This window comes from Petaurus breviceps, unplaced genomic scaffold, assembly GCF_028583685.1.
Source record: "Petaurus breviceps papuanus isolate PSGF00001 unplaced genomic scaffold, PetGlider_PUasm1.0 90730, whole genome shotgun sequence".
Taxonomy (NCBI): domain Eukaryota; kingdom Metazoa; phylum Chordata; class Mammalia; order Diprotodontia; family Petauridae; genus Petaurus; species Petaurus breviceps.
Window position 1 is genome coordinate 8,860,610 of NW_027187324.1, and position 21,869 is coordinate 8,882,478.

General features: G+C 37.5%; 1 long non-coding RNA gene across 1 annotated transcript; it reads right to left on the reverse strand.

Annotated features, from left to right (window-relative positions):
• Positions 1-7,041: 7,041 nt before the first annotated feature.
• LOC138145133 (uncharacterized) lies at positions 7,042-21,566 on the reverse strand. The gene is made up of 3 exons (XR_011164115.1): positions 21,363-21,566; positions 10,105-10,292; positions 7,042-7,935 (listed from the first exon to the last, which is right to left on the reverse strand). It is a non-coding gene; the product is annotated as an uncharacterized lncRNA (long non-coding RNA).
• Positions 21,567-21,869: the final 303 nt, after the last annotated feature.

Consider the following 21,869-nt stretch of genomic DNA (forward strand, 5'->3'; position numbering starts at 1 on the left):
ATCCCCATCTCCTGGCTTCTGTCAAGTCCCATCTAAAATCTTTCCTTTTTCTTTCCTTTTGCAAGAAGTTTTCCCTAATCCCTCTTAATTCCAGTGTCTTCCCTCTGTTGATTTATTTCCCATTTCCAGTACATAGCCTGTTTATAAATATTTGTTTGCATTCTGTCTTTTCCATTAGATTGTGAACTCCTGAGTGCAGTGACTGTCCTTTACCTTTCTTTGAACCCCCAATGCTTAGCACAGTGATTGGCACATAGAAGATGCTTGAAATTCATTGATCTTTCTTCAGTCTTCATTCTCCTTGACTTCTCTGCAGCACTGGACACTATAAATTATCTCCTTTTATAATCAATCTCCCCTCCCTTGGTTTCTCTGAAACTACTTTCCCATGGTTTGCCTATGTTTCTCCACTATTGGTTCCTCTTCCCTATCCCTTCTTCCTGAAGCAATAGACTCTTCTTCCTCTACATTCACTCCTCTACAATTTATGTAGCTAAGTGATGCAGTGGGTAGTATTCTAGGCCTGGAGTCAGGAAGACCTCAGGTCAAAGCCTATCTCAGACATTTGCTATCTCTGTGACCCTGGGTAAGATACTTAATTCCTGTTTGCTTCAGTTTCCTCATCTGCAAAATGGAGATTTTATTCTAAGGGTCAAATGAAATAATATTTGTAAAGTGCTTAACACAGTGCCTGGAACATAGTAGGCACTATATAAATGTTAGTTATTGTTGTTATTAATTACTCTCACAGTTTCAGCTGTCATCGCTAGGTGACTAACCTCCAAACCTCTATATTTAGTCCTCAGTTATCTTGAGTTCTAGACTCACCTTTTCATCTGCCCAGTGGACACATTCCCTTACATGCCCCACAAGTCCTTTAAACTTAGCATATCCAAAACCATGCACAGTCTTTGTCAACCAAAATTTGAGCTTCCCAATGGCTCCACCACTTACCTAGTCAGGTATACTCAAAACTTTTTTTTTGGAGAGGGTGAAGGTAGGACAATTGGATTAAGTGACTTGCCTGAGGTCACACAGCTAGTTTTTTTGTGTGTTAAGTGTCTGAGGTCATATTTGAACTCAGGTCCTCCTGACTCCAGGGCTGGTGCTCTATTCACTGTGGCCACCTAGCCACCCCTATACTCAAAAACTTTGCTGTTAACTTTAACTTTTCTTTCTTTCTCATCTTCTATATTTATTTCCTATTAATTCTACCTCTATAATTTCTCTTCCTTCTATCCCTTCCTCTTTATTCAACTATCCCTTCTCCAAAGCACCAATACCAGACTTTATTATCATTCACTTGGACTATTGCAATAGTCCTAATTGCTCTTTCTGCTTAGAGTCTTTCCAGACCCAACCCCAAACTACCAATAACCAAGGAGAATGGGAACTGAGAAAAGGCCACTGGATGTGGTGATTAGGAAATCATTAATGAGAGTACATTAGTGCCAGATTAGTCTTGCTTTCACACAGATCTGATTATGTCACTCTTCCACTCAAAAACTTTTATGAGCTCTCAGTTGCACACCAATTAAAGTCTAAACTTCTTAAGCCCTCTGTACTCTAACAGAGCCCTACCTCACCAGCCTTATCTCACATAACTCTCTTCCAAATACACTCTGCTCTAGCCAGGAAAGACCAACTACACACAAATCAGCTTAGTAGAATATGGGTTCCTTTAGTGCCTATCACAGTGCCTAAGGCAAGCAAGTGCTTAATATGCTTAAATGCTATCTATTATTATCATTAATAAATACTTGGATTTCATGTCTTTGCACACATTGTTCTTTTAACCTGAAATATTGCCTCTCTTTCACATGCCCAACAATCTCTGCCTGATAAAGTTGTCCTTCCCAGCCACCTCCTCTATCCTGACACCTTTCAAGAGTAAATAGCCTTTTCTTAGACATTGCAAGGGATTTTGTGGCTCTTCTTGGCAATCACAAAATCGCTTCCCATTTTGTCTTATGGTTGGTTCTATAGGTCTCTTGTCCCCTCAAGAGTCTGTGTTCTTTATTACTATCTTCTTCACCCTTGCACCTTGCTCAAAAGAGGGTGATAGGATAAAGATTTATGAGTTTTGAATTTTAACAAGATAGTAAACTTTGAGAAAACAGTGTAATCATGTTGCTTTCAACTTTTACATCTTTATGCTATCTCCATCTTTTGAGGATATATATTCTCATCAGCATACACAAGGTACTTTTTAGGTGTTTGTTAAATTGTCTTATACTTTGTATCTCCCCAACAATCTGGCATAATGCCTTGGACAGAATAGGCAGGTTCAATACATATTTGCTTGATTATAAAATGTGCTTAATTGTAAAAAAAAAATTCCTTAATATGTGAATTCCTCTATACTTTCAAATTATTTTACCCATCATATTTTCTTCTATATTAACTAATAAGGATGGCACATATATTCATATGCAGTTCCCTATGCAAAAATGTTTGTGAGAATTGGCTCTTTGTCACTGTATACCATTAGACCACAAGTGGCTTGCACAATTTTGGATTCTAAACCTCAACTATGTATATATGTATCTCCATATGTATCTATATGTAACTATATGTATCTCCAGACCCCCATTTCCTGCTGCTCATTCTCTTCCCTCTCCCTTTTTCTCACCTCTCCCTCTCTGTACCCCATGTAAAGCCAAGCATGAGCAGGTTTCCAGAGGACTGCTGTTGTGAACAGCTTCAAGGTTCTGATTACATAGTATAGTGAACTCTCTATTTATTCAGCAGTAAATTAAGGCAAAACATTCACAGAAATCAAAGTACAGCATTCACAATGTTATAACATAACAACTTATCTTTTTTTTATTTTTATTTTTTTTGCTTTTTGGAGGGCAGTTGGGATTAAGTGACTTGCCCAGGGTCACACGGCTAGTTTTTGTGTAAAATGTCTGAGGCCAGATCCGAACCTAGGTCCTCCTGACTCCAGGGTTAGTGCTCTATTCACTGCGCCACCTAGCTGCCCCAACATAACAACTTATCACTAAAATGGCCACATAGTTTTTCATCAAAGTGGCCACATAGTTTTAAACAAAGTACAATCATTTAGTAACTCAATCATTTAGTAAGGCCTTAATTCAATCATCCTTAAAGAGGTGTGCCTTCTTAAGAGACACAAAATACAAAGGTCAAAGTTATCCACCCCCTAGGTCACAGTAAACCATAATCTTCTCAATCAGCATCAGGCACCCAAGAGGAGATCTTTTCATCTTGACTTAAGGCTGGCTCTCAGCTTCCATGGTTCCTCTTCCATGGTCCCAGTTCCTGCCCAAATCTAAACAATTGTCACCTGGGTTCAAAGGCAGGCAGCTCCCAGTTCCTTGTCCAGCTCTTTGTCCAGTTCTTTGTCCAGTTCCTGTTCCATATTGAAGCTCACAGTGTCCAGTCCACCTCAAGTCCTTCACAGTTCCTGTTTCTGGGAAGACAAAGCTTAACAGAGCCAAAACAACATTCATGAACATTGCCAGTACCATCATCAATTCACTACCTGTGAAATCAACACAGACCCATCAATAAGGTCTGAGAACTCAACACAAATCATCAGTACAGTCTCAGGACTTCTGAATCCCTCCTCCAGAATTTCTGTAAACAGACAATCAGAAAATCCTCTCTCAGGGCTCCCAGTAAGGTCCCAGGGCTTCCATACAAAGTATCACAAACAAACATCAACACAGACAGAACAAACAGAGTGCCAGGATACCACAAGTTCTTTCCTTCTCCACCACAAGAGCTCCCTTCTCAGTTCTGCTATCTCCAGCCTGGGTCTCTCCATATATAGGATCATTAGCTCCTCCCCTTCCTGTTGCAGGAGTTCACAAGTTCTAGGGTTCACAAGTTGTGGGATTCACAAGTTCTGGATCTTAATACTTGATACAATCATGAACTGAAATAAGGTGTTAACTACTTCTGTGTTAGATAGCTGAAACAAGGTATTTACTTCTTTGCTTGCCATTATACCCCATTATCCTCTATTTCTCCTCTGTTTCTCTCTCACCCCAAGTTCCCTTCTCTCCTCTTTCTCTCTATTTCTTTTATAATCCTTCATAGGTATAACAAAGCTGTCTCCTTCATGTATCATGAGGATATTGTTGTGTGGTTCTAAGGGAGGCAGAATAGACAACTCTAGCTTCTTTTCCTGCCCCTACCCTTACCCCCAGCCTCTTATCCAGGGGATTCTTGAATTTCTGCCAGGAAGGGTAACAGGAAGTTGGGGCCAGGAGCTTGGTTACTCTGCTCTCCTCTAAGAGAAGGGGTATTGGGCTAGAAATACATCTATCTGCTCCCTTAAATGTTATTAGTTTAGAGATGCAGTTTTCAGGTTCAAGCTAAACTTCTATTCATTATTCACAATGGGGAAAGGAAAATCTAAGCTTTATATCCATTACTTGACTCCCTTCCCACCAAATACCACTTCAAAAATGAAGACAAATAGTGAGTAGTAAGGAAATCCATTTATCCAAATCATTAGTAAAATAGTAATCAGAGAAAGTATGCATAGATGAATATATACCAGACAGTACAGAGGGAGATAGCTCTTTCATTGGGATCAAGATAACTTCAGCTCAGATAAGAGAGAAAATCTCAGATCTCACTCAAGAAGTTGTCCTCCAAATTCTGTAGTGTAGCAAGCTGAGTATATGGACATGCAACAGACTTTTAGCTCCTCTCATGTCTACTTTCTCCCAGAGTCTTATTTTCCCTTCAGTAACAAAGTGAAGTTGGGTTGGCATCATCCAACTTTTCTCCAAAGAAGCCATAAGTAACTGAATAATTGCACAGTTTGAAGAGACTCAAGAGATCTGAGATTCCACCTGACCCCTCACATTAGCAAAGGACATTGATCTTCACTGGTGAGGATGAGCTTTGGGAGTCTAATTACATAGGCATACTAAGGTGTATGGTATTTCTGAAAATAGCAGCTATGTGACTGACAGGATGTCCCAGAAGTTGTTTCTTTGTCTAGTCATCTAAACCATCCTCTAAAGTCCAGTCCCACTGCCTATAATGGGATGTACTCATTCCTTTACTGAGTTGGGAGGGCCGCATGTGTGGAATATTGAATATATTTTCAGACTTTTTTAATGTATTGATTAGTTTTGCTGATTTTTTCTTTTTTTTTTTCCTGATCAGTGCAGTGATCACCCATGATTCCAAAGGCTCATGATTGTTTCCTTCCTGACAAAAGTCAAGAGTATAGATAGTCATGGGAAAAGAATGGGCAGGGGAGTGTGGCACACTGAATGTGATGTGATGTCTTTGCTGAATATCATAGTCAAATATCTTTCCCTTCTTGTGGCTAATAAAATCTCCTTTTTTTAATGATTGGATATCCTATAGGTATTTCATTTCATGCCAGTATTAAACCTTAACTACCAGCCTTTTCTTATAACAACCATCAACTAATTCTGGAGAGTTTTAATGTTTTGACCTGCACTAGTAGAAGAAGCACTCTAGGCCTTTTGAAGCAATGAAGTAGGAATCCTCCCTACTGAAATGCACCAATTCACCCATCCTACTCACTGTGCCTTTTGGGATGTGACAGACAATGTATGCCGTTGCTGCTTCTTGGCTTTTGATTTAATAAAAATCAGAAGTTTGCTGAAAATTTGGAGTAAAGTTAATTAAAACAGATATTTAATTCATCATGGATAAGCTCTGCTTTTATAGATCATTAACATGATCATATTGACCTTTCCCTATTCTGTGCCTCAATAGATATCTCACAACTCAACACTTTTTCATGCTGTGATTCTTACCCATGTTTTTTCATAAATATTCTGTAGGGGAATCTACCCAAAAAACTGAAGGTTTCCTCTTGTTCTTTTATCACCTTAGAAGTACAAATGTCCTACTAAATAACTAGTTATACAAATTATGTCATTACTTACACAATAACCATTAGTACTACTCCTAAGTGGTACAGTGATTAGAGTACTGGGTTTAGAATCAGGAAGACTTCTCTTCATGAGTTCCAATCTGGCCTCAGACACTTACTAGCTATGTGACCCCGGGCAAGTCACTTAACCCTATTTGCCTCAGTTGTTCATCTGTAAAATGAGTTGGAGAAGGAAATGACAAGCCATTTAATATCTTTGCCAAGAAAACCCCAAATGGGGTCACAAAAAGTCAGACATGACTGAAAGAAAATAACAGCAAGTGGGACGGGTAGGTGACACAGTAAGTAAGAGGGCCAGCCTGGAGACAGGAGGACCCAGATTGGTTCCAGCCTCAGATACTTAATACCCACACAAAAAACCTGGCCAGTGTAACCTTGAGCAAGTTACTTAATCCCAATTGCTTAAAAAAAAAGAAAAAGAAGAAGAAAATAACAGCAAGCAAACCCATTTTTTTTTAAATGGAGTTTAAGAGAAAATAAATGCTTATTAATTGAAAAAAAGTTATTTCAAAATAGAACATTTAAGTTCAAAGGTCTGGGGAGGAAGATACATTTTCACACTTTTGCCCTAGAATTCTCCAGGCATGTTTTACTTGTATAGAATATCTTGGAACCAGTTTCTCTTCCCTTGTTGTCCTACTATCCCCACCTTCCAAGAATAATAAACTTACTGTATCATATTAAAAATACAGGTAATAGAGTAATGAAGGACCTAAGTAATTTAAGATGAAGAGAAGCAGCTGTAAATAAAATCTAAATAAGTTTCATTTTGTTCTGAGTTCAGGGCCTGGTTTGAGGGAGTTCATTTTTTTGTCAGGGTTTTCCTCTTGAAGTTACAGAAATGGTCACTTTTTGATTAATGTTTTTAGCTACTAAGGGTGGAAGGGCCTAAGCAAGAAATATGGATGCACACATTCTGTGATCTCATTGTTGTGGATATACCTTTCTCAATGGTGCAAATCCTAATCAAACTATACCATATTCTGTGATAATTATATCCATGACCTCCTTCAGATCTTTCATAAAGGATACATGTTCCAGATATTTTTAAATTTTCTATAGATACCAGTGCAGCATTCAGTGTACATGTTTTGTCCCTCATTTTTTTTCTTTTTGGAGGGCAATGGGGGTTAAGTGACTTGCCCAAGGTCACACAGTTAGTTTTTGTGTTAAGTGTCTGAGGCCGAATTTGAACTCAGGTCCTCCTGACTCCAGGACCGGTGCTCTATTTACCGCACCATCTAGCCACCCCAATGTTATTATCATTGTATAAATTGTTCTCTTAGTTCTTCTCACTTTTCTCTTCATCTTCCCAGATTCCTCCGAAATTAACTATTTCATCATTTTTGTGGCATGACAATATTCCATTATTCTTATATACTAAATTTGTTTAGCCATTACCTATAGGAGGACAACCACTTAGTTTGTAATTCTGATTACCAGAAAAGGGCTGCTATAAATATTTTCATACATATAGAGCCTTTTCCTCTTTCTCTGATTTCTTTAGGGTCACAGGCCTAGCAGTAATATAACTAGATCAAAAGGTATGAACAGTTTGGTAGCTTTCTGGGTATATTTCCAAACTGCTTTCCAAAATTGCTAGTCCAATTCATAGTTCCACTAACAGTGTCCTAGTATACCTGTTTTCTTACAGGTCCTCCAGCATTTGTTATTTTTCTCTTTTATCATGTTTGCCAGTCTCATAAGTGTGAAGTACAACCTCAAAGTTGCTTTAATTTTCATTTCTCTAATTTTATTTAGGACATTTTTTCCATATGACTGTTGATAGCTTGGATTGCTATCTTTCAAAACTATCTGTCTATATTCTTTGACCTATCCCTCTTCTTGATATGTAATGAGGCTACTATCCTTGATAAAAATATGAGAAGGCTTTTGCAGGTGAGCTTCATTCACTTTCCTGGGGTGATGCCAGTCTTCATTTTCCCAAGGGCTGTTTGTAGTGTTTTCCATCAGACTTTGTACTTGACAAATGCTAATTAAAACATGGGTTAATTTATCTGTCAAAGAAAAAAAAAAGCATACCACATCTTCACATTCACACAGTTGACTGAAAGATATCCAGAATACAAGATGTCATTGTGTTTATTGTTTGTTGATTCAAATATCTAATACAGGATAAAATTAATTTAAATACCAACTTATTTGAAGAAATGTTTATAAAATGCTGAGAGACTTAACTGAGGTTTTTATCAAAATCACTGTGAATAATCTAGTTTACTGGGTAAAAACAATGTCAAAGGAACCCCAATAACCTAAAACAACCCCACAACAAAGCCATTGATTGAAATCTGTCTATCTGATTACTAAGGAGTAAATTCTAACATATTTAAATTAAAAACATTACCACCTCCCAAATTCAAGTCAAATAGCATTTGTTAAGCATCTATAGTACTGTGCAAAGTTCCAGAGATACAAAAAAGGCAACAACTAAAAAATCCTTGCTGTCAAGGAGTTCACAGTCTAATGAGGGAGACAATGTGTAAACTATATACAAACTAGATTCATACAGGATTAATTGGGGATTCAAATTTTATTTTCAGTTCCAAATTATCTTCCTCTCTCCCTTCCCCCACACATTGAGAAGGCAAGAGGCACAATAGTCATTATACATATTAAATCATGCAAAACATATTTCAGAAATGAGACCTTTATTGGAGAAATTTGCTGTAAAACTTTCCTCAATTTCCTGTTTCCCCTCTAATCTTGGTTGCATTGGTTTTGTTCGTGCAAAACTTTTTAAATTTAATTTAATAAAAATTATTCACCGTGCCTCCTGTAATCTTCTCTGTCTCTCATTTGGTCATGAATTCTTCCCTTATTTATAGATCTGATGAGTAATTTTTTTCTCTGCTCCACTAATTTGCTCATGTCATCTACCCTTTGTGTCTAAATCATGTTACCATTTTGAGTTTATTTTCATATGCTTTCATATGCTTATATTCTGCCACACTGCTTTCCAGTTTTCCCAGAAATTTTTTCAAATAGTGACTTCTTGACCTAATAACTTGGATCTTTGGGTTTAACAAACATTAGGTTACTGTGGTCACTTACTTCTATATATTATGTGCTTAATCTATCCTATTGATCAAGCACTCTATTTTTAATCCTGTACCAGATTGTTTTGATAACTATCACTTTATAATATAGTTCTGAGATCTGGTATTGCTAGGCCACCTTCTCCACCCCCCCCCCCTTTTTTATTGATTCCCTTAACATTCTTGACTTTTTGTTCCTCCACATGAATTTTGTTATTATTTTTTCTATCTCTATAAAATAATTATTTGTTAGTTTCATGGCACTGAATAAGTAAATCAATTTAGGTAGTACTGTTATTTTTATTATATTGGCTTACAACCCATGATCAATTAATATTTCTCCGATTTACATCTATATTTGTATGAAAAGTTTTTTGTAATTGTGCCATATAGTTCCTGTGTGTCTCTTGGCAGATAGACTCCTAAGCATTTTATAGTCTACAGTTATTTTAACTGGCATTTTTCTTTTTAAATCTCTTCCTACTTAGCTTTCCTATTAATATGTAGAAATGCTGATGATTTGTGCAGGTTTTTATTTTACAACCTAAAACTCTGCTAAAGTTGTTAATTGTTTCAACTAGTTTTTTAGTTGACTCTAGGGTTCTTTAAATATACTATCATATCACGTGCAAAAATCGATAACTTTGTTTTCTCATTGCCTATATTTATTCCTCCAATTTCTTTTTCTTGTCTTATTGCTATAACTACCATTTCTAGTACAATGTTGAATAGTAATGGTGAAAATGGATGTACTTGCTTTATCAATTGGGGGTAGTTTTAGAAGGAAAACAATAAGATTAAGAAAAACTGAGAAAGGCTTCTTACTGAAGATGGGACTTTAGTGGATGCTGTGGACCCACATTCTTAGGGATTCTTAAGGTATGCCAAAGAGTTTGTGGTTGACATGGCTCAAGTTCCTACCAGCTCATTTTTAGGGGGTCAGTGACTAGCACTCTAGTTACATTTAAACACTGAACACTGATTTGACATTTACACAGGTTTGTTTACTTCCTAGATATAGAAAGAACAAACATATAATTTCCCCAATGCCTTAGAGTATTATAACCCCTCTATACCACCTCAGTCTTAGAACATGGGAGGGATATTAGGTTCATAATTTCACTCACTTACTGTATAGCATTGGTCCCACCAGGTTCACATTCAAAGGTAGAAACAAGGCTGGCTTCTGCTAGCCTGGATCCCCAGACTCTTCTCACTCATGGTGTCAATGCTGGAATGATTGCAATCTCTGGCCAAGATTCCTGGACTCCCAGATCCTTGTGGCTCATGCTCAGCCAGGGACACTCCACTCCCTGCACCTAGAACAGAAAGGAATGATTGAAAAGACCAAAGACCCGGGCTATACAGCTTCAAAGAGAAAAAGAGAAGGTTCCATGATTCTTGCCCTTATAGCATGATTCTCTCCCTGGAAGCAGTAGGGAAATAGCCATCTCACTCTTTCAGACACAAATGCAGCAAAGCCATGGCCTGTGCTGACTAAAGCCCTTTGAAATACAACGATAGTTCTGGCTATGTCAATGGAAAAAAAGGTTTCTCTCAACAACATAGTTGGCCAGAATCAGTTAAAGAATGTTTACCCATGCTCTAGTACTCACATTTCTTCCATAAGTAGCTTGCAAACATCCTACACATGAAAGACGCCATCTTAGATAACTGATGTGCACATGTTCAAGACTTCCCTTGTAATATTCAGATTAGTTCTATACCTTCTAAGTCTACTTCAGCCAGCACTGTCTGACCTTTCTTAATCCATGTTATTGTGGAACTCTTAACTTTTCTCTTAAAAATACACTACCTACAACCTCAGACTTCTCCTTGAATTCTCCTTCTGCATCCTAGATTGAACTGAAATTTGACTTTTCCTGAGGATGTTATTTACCTGAAAATCTCCAATACAGGCTAACCCTTCCATGACCCTTTCCACCCACTGCCACCACTCCCAAAACAGACAAGACCAAAAGGGAGATTCACCACATTTCTTTCTCTCTATAGCTGTTTCTGGACCATTTCACTGCTCAATAATTTCCTACTTCAAAGTCTATGCATCCTGATTTATGCGGTCTATCTTTTTCATTGCTACTGTCTTCTACTGATTTTCACTGCAGGTTGTTTTTGAAAAACTGGGAAATAAGGGAGGTAATTAAGGTCTAAAAATAGTAAAAATTTGTTGCCATGCTTAAAGAGAGGGTGAGGGAGATTTTTCAAGATACAGACACAAGATGGGGCAGCTAGGTGGTACAGTAAATAGAGAACCAGCCCTGGAGTCAGGAGAACCTGAGTTCAAATCTAGCCTCAGACACCTGACAAACTTGCTAGCTGTGTGACCTTGGGCAAGTCACTTAACCCCAATCGCATTGCCTTCTCCCCTCCAAAAAAAGAAAAAAAAAGCAGACACAAGAACTTGTCAATTCTTTGAAAAATTCTAGAACAAGAAAATAATTATCACTATGAGTTAGGACAGATTCATTAAGAATAAGTCAAATATAATAATAAGACAAATATTCTGATTCCAAAATCATGAAAGGATTGAGCAGAAAAATCAAACTACAGACCAATATAACTAATAAATATGGACATAAAAATGTTAAATATAATATTAATCATTATGACCTACTTGGATTTATTTATACTAGGAATGCAAAAATGGTTTAACATTAGAAAAAGAACCCAATCATTTTATTTAATCATATAAAGAAAAAAAAACCCAATACTTCTATCAATAGATATAAAAGGCTACCAATTAATTCAGCATCCATTTATGTTAAAAACCCTAAAAAACACAGTCATAGAAATACACTTCTTTAATTCAATACAAAGTATATATTTAAACCAAGAGTTAGCATTATTTAAAATGGAAAAACAATGGAAGCTATCCCAATTAGTACTGGGTTAAAGCAAGAATGTGTCTGTGTCTCATTATCATTTGACATGGCTCTAGAAATTCTAGTTATAGCAGTAAAAATTTTTAAAAATTGTTAACCTTTTTTTTTTTTTTTGCTTTTTGGAGCAGGGAAGGCAGGTCCTTTGGGGTTAAGTGACTTGCCCAAGGTTACAGAGCTAGTAAGTGTGTCAAGTGTCTGAGGTTGGATTTGAACTCAGGTTCTCCTGACTCCAGGGCTGGTGCTCTATCACTGCACCAGCTAGCCACCCCAAAAAAAATTTTTTAAAGGCATAAACATTAGCAAAGAAGAGATAAAATTACTCCCATCTGCAGATGACATAATATTTCACCTAGAGAACCCTAGGGAATCAGAAAAAAAAGTAATTGAAAAAATTAAAAGCTTTAATAAAGTAGCAGAGACAAAAAAAATAATCCACAGAAATCACCATCATTTTCATATAGCAAAACACAAAAGAATAAAATGGAAAACACCAAAATAGCCACAGAATGTATAAAATATCTGCCAGTCAACCTACCAAGAACATTCCAGACTTGTTTAAGTACAATTACAAAGCATTCTATACAAAAATAAAATAAGTTAAATAATTGAGATAACATTCATTGCTCATAGATAGACGGATGATATAGTAATTATGATATTTCCTATATACTAAGGATTTAATGCCATATTAATCAAACTAAGATATTGGTGGATTTTTTAAAGAAACTGACAGAAAACATAAAAAATCATTTAGAGGAATGAAAGGTTTTAAATCTTAAAGGAAATAATGAAAAAAAAGGAGAAATGAAAGAAGGCATAGACTTTCTGGACCTCAAATTTCTGGACAATATAAGCAAAACCCAAAGCAATGAATGCAGTAGCTTTGTGTTTTTCAAACACAAAAATATTAAATGGGGGGGGGGGGGGGCGGGGGAAAAGCATACTCCCTTATTGACAAAAACAGCTTGGGAAACTGGAATATCATTTAATGAAAATTAGCTTTATACTAGCATCTTAAGATAAACCATATGAAAATGGATTTGGTACCCAAATATAGAGGATTACAGTATAAAAATAAGGATGATGGAAGAAAGTATTCATCACAATTATGTCTAAGGGAAAAAATTCCTAACCAAAGGATAGAAATGATCATAGAATAGGAGCAAAGTTGGACCCATGATTTCACTGGTATGGAGAACATCTGAATGAGGTAACTCCCTCTACCAATGTAAGTCAGAATTTTTTATTCAGCTAAGAAGTTAAATAACTTGCCCAGGGTTACATAGCAAGTATGTGTCAGAAAAGGGACCTGAACTCAGATCTTTCTGGTTTCAGGTCTAGCTCTCAATCCTCCATATCACACTGTGTCTCTATATGAATATGTATACACAAAATATTATATATATATATATATATATATATACACACACACACACACATAGACATGCACACTCATATATAGAGTTTTATTTATATATACATATATGTCACAGGAGAATAGCAAACACCAACTGTTGAAACTGGAGAGAACCATCAACATATTCAGTAATTTTCTCTTTCCTGTGTGTCCTTCATTCTGGGAGAGGACCATGGCATCAGGGAGGTGATGCCATAACATCCAAAAATTGAGGGAGGCCTGCGTAAGGTCACCAGGCTCACTTTCTATTTCAGAGCCATCAGGGTCCAGTGGACAGATATGGATTGGGACAACTGGAAATGGCTCAGGATGCAGTGGAGGACCTTGACCTTTTCAAGCTAAGGTATTTAACAGTTCTCAGTTTGACTGAGGCAAGCCCATTAGGTAATTAAGGTTTAATAAAAAAATGAGACAAAGAATGGCCTCTTTTTTTTTTTTTTTTTTGCCTTTCAGAGAGCAATTGGGGTTAAGTAACTTGCCCAAAGTCACATGGCTAGTAAGTGTGTGAGGCCACATTTGAACTCAGGTCCTCCTGACTCCAGGCCAGTGCTCTATTCACTGCCACCTTGCCACCCCTAGAATGGCCTCTTTAAAAAAAAATGAAGATCCAGGAGGGAAAGACTCTCAATATTTCTGGCAAAAACAGAAACAACTATTATTTAAATTCATTCTGAGCTAATCAGAGCCTAAACTGGGACCAAGTAGGGCTTGGTTACTTACATTCATTCTGAATGTAAATTTTCTCTTTAAGCTACAAACAAATAAGCCCATTGCTTGCATACATGTGTATGTGTATAAATGTTTACCCAACAGATGCTAATACCTTGATTACAGACCCTGAGTGATCATTATTAAGGATCATCCACTTTCCTTTGCCTCAGTAATGGTTGTGGGTATGATACTCTAATATTTACCTCTGGGTTTTACCTCTATGTAGCACTCCCTCTGAGGCTACTCCCCCAACTAAAACTTGTATATTGAATCCCTTGGTGGGACAGAGATGAGATGGCTATCTCAAGTTAAAAGTTAATTTGTGAGTCACTATTCCTAAAACTATATATAGTTCAGGAGCCTCCATCAAGGCAACCTTTAGTAGTCTACTAGTAAATACAATTAGCTCATAGCAGCTGAATTTACTAAAATGGCATAATAAGAATAGTAGCTAAAAAACCTTCCTCTTGTAAACCTGGGATATGCTTTCCCACCAATATACATAGCACCAGTTGGGAGAGTGGGCACACTGGCAGTGATATGCACAGGTAGCCAAGGTGACTCACTTGGCTGACAAACCTTTCCTTTATTTTGATGTCCTTATACTTCTCTTCCCTAGGTGCATCATCTCCCTTGGCCTGATGGTCCAGATCGTTATTGGCATTTGCAGGAATACGGCCCTGGGAGAGGATGAAGGGGTGGTGTTGCTAGTGTTGGTTTTCAGAGAAAAAAATAAAGGAAGAGGATATACAGTGTGCCCATTGTCTCCATTACCCAAGGTGAAATGGTGTCTTCTGGGGTCTCCTCACCTCTTCCCCTGTTCATCTCTGTAACCTCTTTTCCTTTTTACCTCTCCCTACACACTCCTCCATATCCATTTCATCACCACCTCTCCCCAATCTCTATCCGTATTTATGTTCCCTTTTCTGTGCCATTGAGATCCACTTCTATTGATAAAAAAAAAAAAAACTCCCTTTCATAAGCCAAGCCAGGAAAACAATTATACATGATGACTACAACCCAGTAAATGGAATGAATGTAAGCATAAAACAATCCAAACTTAATGATGTAAAGAGGAAGCCTGGTCCCAAAGAAAAGATAAAAAAATCCCAGCAAAGGTGAGCATTCATGAGTAGGTAACATTGCATATGTTGTCATAGTTTTTTCAGTGTATTGCTTGGCTTTGCTGAATTCTTTTCCTCTTAAAAATTTTTTTTAATGTAAAGAATTGTTCTCTGAGAGAGGGAGGAAGAGAGATGCAGGGAGAAATAATGTCCATGTGAAAACAAAAGATATCAGTTTAAAAGACCCTCTATCTCTTCCTCTCACCTTTGTTTTTAATCTTCTGATGTTCAATGAAACCTAGATTTCACACTGAAGACCCCATATCTTGGATCCTTCTCCCAGGCTAATTGCTTCTTCTCCCACACTCTGTGACAAGAACAGCCAGAAATAGGAAGAGGAGGGATGTTCTTTGTTCCTCACTTGCCAGTTTCAGGATATCCCTCCACCTCTATCACTTAGCAGACTCCTTTAAACTTTACTCAGTTCTATTCAGATCCTTATTTCTATGAACCTTCAAGACTCTCTCCTTCCTCTCTAGTAAGTTCAATATCTGATTTCTCCATTCCAATATCTTTCCCCTTCCAATGTCCAGTCCTCTTAATTTGTCAGCTTCCTCACTTCGGTCTACAGGTTATCTCAGCCATGCAAGGCAGTAGTCCATTTTAGTCAGCACTCTCCCTTTCCCCTCCCCCCCCACCAAATGATTCTCCGGTGCCTGAATAGGTAAGGTTCTAATGAATGGAATAGACATGTGGAGTTAGCCATTATTTGGTGTTGTAGGCAACTGAGTTCACTTGAAGTGAATTAATCAAATAATATGTTAGTAGAGTCTTTGGGCCAGGCAGATTGGTAGAGGCTGGAAGGCCCATGACTTAGATTTCTATTTCCTCCCCTTGTAGCCTTGTATCATCATTGTGGTCTATTGGGGATATTCAGAAACGTCTCTTTTGGCCCAATTTCCTGATTCAAGTACCTTCAGTATCCATAAACAATGTACATCACATATGAGGAAAACAAATGATCACAAAAAGTGTGATAAGATCCTTCTAGTATGGCCATTTGGATGGTACCAGCTGATGCTGGTTTCCTTCTAGAGATTGTAAGAGGTCTACTTTGGATTTGCATAACAAAGATTATGCAAAATTTCTCTACTTAATCCAATTACCCTATCTTAATCCTTATAACTTTTCCCTTAAGCAACTGACCTGGTCTACATTTTGTCTAGACTTAGGATAATAGATCTTGCCTGGACCTGAGAGGTTAGCCAGTTCATGCTCTTTATTTTACAAGTCAAGTTGAGGTTGTTGAAGTCACTTGTCCAAGGCTGTTGTTTTATTTTGGCCTGTCTCACTCATCATGACCCCATTTGGGGTTTTCTTGGCAAAGATACTGGAATGGTTTGCCATTTGCTTCTTCAGCTGATTTTACAGATGAGAAAACTGAGGCAATCAGGTTTAAGTGTCTTGCCCAGTGTCACACAGCTAGTAAGGTCTTGAAGCCAAATTTGAAGTCAAGATGAGTCTTCCCGACTCCAGGCTTGGCACTCTATCCACTTGGCCCAAGTTTACCCAGGTAGTTAGAAGCATAAGTGAGATTTGAATCCAAGTCCTCTGATTAACACTGCCTCCCTGTGCAATCTTCATCTACTTTCGTCACCTTACTCTCCTGATTCTCCTCACTTTTCCAATCATTTCTCTGATTCATGTATTGCTGCTTCTTCCTTCCTTTTCATTGCCTCTTAATTGTATTATTCCCCCAGGTCTTCTTCATATCAAAAAGCATTTGTTGAAGTCCTACTTTGTGCTAGGGATACAAAGACAGAAATCAAACAGTCCTTTCCCTCAAGGAGCTCACATGTTATCAGGCAATAAATATCATATATAAGTACATACAAAATAATTTAAAGCTTTTGTTTTTGTTTGTGTGTGTGTGTGTGTGTGTGTGTGTGTGTGAAACATCAGCATCTGTGTTAATAAGGAAAGGCCTCATGCAGCAAAAGATTAACAGGTTTCAACTAGGAGTTTCAAAAGGCAGAAAGGAGAAAGGAGTGTATTCCAGGCACAAAGGATAGCTAGTGAAAAGGTAGAAGTATGTAGAAAAGGTAGAAGTAGCAGGTGAAGTATGTTTAAGAAACAGCAAGAAGGCCAGTTGAGCCAAACTATAAAGTGCATAGAGGGAAATGATACATGATTAAAACAAGGATGTGAAGAGGTTTAAATGCCAAACAGGATCATATTTGATCACAAAGATAAAAGGGAACCACTGTATTTTACTGGGCAGTGATCTGGTCAGACCTGTGCTTTAGGAAAATCACTCTGGTGGTTGTGTGGAAGATTAATTGGAATGGGAAGAGATTTGAGTCAGGGAGGCTAATTAGGAAACTATGATGAGAGACTGAACTAAGGTGACAGGCATGGGAGTAGAGAGAAAGGGGTGGATATTATGGGGATAAAAGCAACAACACTTGGTAACTGATCAGATATATAGGGTGAACCAGAGGGAATCAATCTGGATGGCTGGAAGGATGGTGATGCTTTGAGAGAAATATGGAAGTCTGGCAACTGGGGAAGGATTTGAGAGAAAATATTATGAATTATTTTGGGATGTATTGCTTTTGAGATGCCTAAAGGACATTCAGTTAAAAATGTCCAGTAGGCAGTTGGTGATGAAAGCCTGGAACCTAGTAGAGAAATTAGGCCTGAATGAACAGATCTGAGAGTCATCTACATGGAAAGGACAATAAGTAACCCACAGGAGATGATGAGGTCACTAACAGAGAGAGTAGAGAGGGAAAAGAGAAGGTCTGGGACAAAGCCTTACATGAGTATAGTCAAGGTCAGGGGACATAATATGTATGAAAACCCAGTAAAATAGAACAAGATGGTTAGTTAGAAAGATAAGGAGTCGGAGAAAGCGTTTCACCAATATTCCTACAGGAGAAAGTCTTCAGTAGAGGGTGGATAACAATGTCAAATGCTGCACAGAGGTCTTCTTGGCAAATTCATCTATGTGCAAATGACTCACGAATCTATAATTTCCATTCACTTCTCTCTCCTGAGCTTCAGAACCACATTTTCCTTTGCCTACTGGATATCTCTCTGAACCAGTATCTCAAACTCAGCATGGTCAAAACCAATTTCTCTAAAACCTACTTCTCCTTCTTACTTTTGTATATCTGTCAATTGTACCATCATTCACCTAGGCATACATGCTTAAAGCCTTGGTATTATATATTGTAATTTATTCTTCCCTCTCCCTCACCTCCTACATCCAATTAGTTGCCAATTTGATCCAATTCAACAGATACTTATTAAGGATCTATTTTTAACTGATTAATTAATTTTTAGTTTTCAATATTCACCTTAAGATTTTGAGTTCTAAATTTTTTCCCCCTTCCCAAGACCACATGCAATCTGTTATAGGCTATACATCTGCATTCAGACTGCACAGTTCTTTCTCTGGATGCAGATAGCATTTTCCACAATGAGTCTTTTGGAATTGTCTTAGATCATTGCATTGCTGAGAAACACTAAATCTATCAAAGCTGCTCATCACAAGACGCTGCTGTTACTGTGTACAACGTTTTCCTGGTTCTTTGAGCATCTATTTGCAAGACACTGTGGTCAACACTAGGGATATAAGGACAAAAATGAAAAATGTTTCCTGCACCCAAGGAGCTCACATTCTAGTTCTTTGATTGCCAATGTCTATTAATTATGCTTCTCCAGTATCTCATGAATATGTTATCTTCTCTATTCTAGCTATCTCCAGCCTGATTACCACTCCTCTGATATTGTAATAGCCAATTAATGGGTCTTTCTGCTTCCAGCCTCTAATCCTTCCATCTTCTAATCTTTCACGTTGCTCCCTGATTAACTTTTCTTATGTACGGGTTTGAATGTATTCATTCAGGTAGCACATACATTTTTGATATGCCTACTGGGGAAATGGGTACATAAATAAGTGTTTCAAGGGTGAGATAAGTACAAAGGAGAAAACTGACGTACTAAGAAAAGTATGAACATGAACACCACTCTCCAGTGGTTCGCTGTTGCTGATAAAACTCCATTGTTTGGCCTTCTAAATATCCCGATTTTTCTCATGTTAAACTCTATATGTTAGCCAAACCAGGCTCCCAATCCACCCATCCCATACAATCCCTGCCCATCACCCTTTTTTCCTGTCATCTGGGCAGCTAGGTAACACAGTAGATAGAGAACCAGGCTTGCCTGGAGTCAGGAAGGTTTATTCAAATCCAGATTCAGACATTTATTAGCTGTATGACCTTTAACAAGTCACTTAACCTCTGTTTACCTCAGTTTCCTCAACTATGAAATAAAGATAATAATAGCACTTAACTCCCAAGGTTGTTATAAGGATCAAATGAGAAAATATTTGTAAATTGCTTGGCACATAGTAGGCTCTATATAAATGCTGGTTTATTGGTTTTGTCTGCTATTGAATGAACTATGCCTACAAGATTCTCCATGTTCCCATTGCCACATCTCTATCTGCTGAAATACTACCCCATTCTATAAAGCTCAGCTGAAATGTAAGCCCTTCCTTGATACTTCTCTTGAACATCTCAGTCAGTTATTCTCTCTCCTAACCTTGAACTTAAAAAAAAAATTATTTATTTACTTTTGGTTTACAACATTCAATTCCACAATCCCTGTTGTTTCAAATTTTATACCCCCCCCATGGCTGCATGCAATCAAATATAGGTTCTAGAAATACTTTCACATTAAATATTAGTCAAGTTGTGAAGAAGGATTATAACCAATGGAGTGAACAACGAGAAGGAAGGGATGAAACAAAACACAAAAGAGAGAGAGCAAGTAGTTTGTTTCAATCTGCCTTCAGACTCTGTAGTTCTTTCTCTGGATGATGATGTCCCTATTCATCATGAGTCCATTGGAGTTGTCGTATAACCTTGCATTGCTGAGAGGAGTTCAGTCTATCAAAGTTAGTCGTCACAGACATGATGTGTCTGTAATTGTGCACAAAGTTCTCCTGGTTCTGCTCTTCCTCACTCAGCATCAGTTTATATGTCTCTCCAGGTTATTATGAAATCTGTCTGCTCATCATTCCTTACAGAACAATAGTATTACAGTCATATACCACAATTTGTTTAGCTATTCCCCAGCTGATGGTCATCCCCTTGATTTCCAGTTCTTTGACACCACAAAAAGAGCTACTATAAATATTTTTGTATATATGGGTCCTATTCCCACATCTATGATATCTTTGGGATACAGCCCTAGAAGTCTAACCTTGAACTTCTAAGGAACACAATTGCTACCACTCTTATACACCTTTCTGGTATTTTTTTGTATTATGGTTACTTGTATACATGTTATATCTATGCTTTAGAGTGTGAGTTCCATGGTGGCAGGAACCATGTCCTATTTTTTATTTTTTTCCTTTGGCACTTAAAATATTTCTCTGAATATAGTAGGTGTTTAATCAACATTTGTTCAAATTGGAGTTGAAAACATGAAAGAGTCACATTTGATAGTGTCATCTTTACAAGTTTTATTTGTAGTACAGTGATCAAAAGAATATTTCTGTTAGTGGCCAGTAGGCAGTTCGTTCAATAAGTCTTTATTGAGTGCCTGCTACATGCATAGCATTGCTGCTGCTTTGGTCACAGTGCTTGGCAATTGGCTCAAAATTCTGCCCATTGTGATGTGGGTGATGTGGCAACTCTAAATGTTCTGAAAGTGAGCCCCTCATACTCTGCTTTTGGGTATAGCTGTAGCAGTGGAGGTTTTTTTTTTAGATTAGTCTTTTTTTACCCAGCCTGTTCAGAGTCAGAATTGAAATACAGTTTAAGGAACACTATACTTGGCCTATAAAATGGCGTAAACCTTCCATTATGTGTGTGTTTTGCCAGCCCATCGTGTGATAGGAGGGTGGAAAAATTGATTCCTGTGTTCAAGAGAAGGGTCAACTTGAAGAAAAGGTAAAAATTACTGTTTTACACTGTGAGAATCTTAAACATTGACTTGAAAAGTTTGAGTTTGAGCTCCAAAATGCAGTGACATTGCTATGAATGGAGAAATGGAGAAATACAAACTTAAGTATAAAATTAATTTTACTTATTTTTTTAACCCAGAACAAGGAGGGGGAAAGATTAGGATATCAAAAATCTTGTTATTATTTTTAAGGAAATGAGGTTATGACTAAGCCTCATATATGATGTTGTGTGTTCTTTGAAAAGGTAAGGAGAAGATGAACCAAACAATCTTGCAGTATCTCAGGTCTATAAAACCTTCCCGCATTGTACTTACGCTAATTTTTTCTTTGGAGGTCACTAAACAGAGTTTTGCTGTTCTTTAAGTTCAGACCATCATTAACTGGAATGTAGGTGTATTAGGTTTTGCACTTTTAATGACTGATTCCTTTTGTGAATAGAAAAAAAAAGAAATAAAACAAATTTTCATAAGCTGATAGCACCTCTGTCAAAGAGTTGTGAAGAACAAGTGAGATAAGGCTTATAAAGTTCTTTGCAAACCTTCAAGTAATATGTAAAGAAAAATTATTATGACTATTATTTCTACATGAAATAGCAGATAAAAGACTGTCTTAGAATCCAGGAAAATCTGGCTTTTAGTCCTGCTTCTGACATACTGGCTGTTTGACCCTGGCCAAGTCCTTAATTTCTCAGAGCTCTAGGCACCTCTCAAAGACTATAAATTGCACAGAAGGTACGTGCCTGCTTTGGCAAAGGGAGTTTCCTTTACTTAATGAAATCAGAGGTCCAGTCCTCTTCTCTGTGTATATGTAAAATACCACCT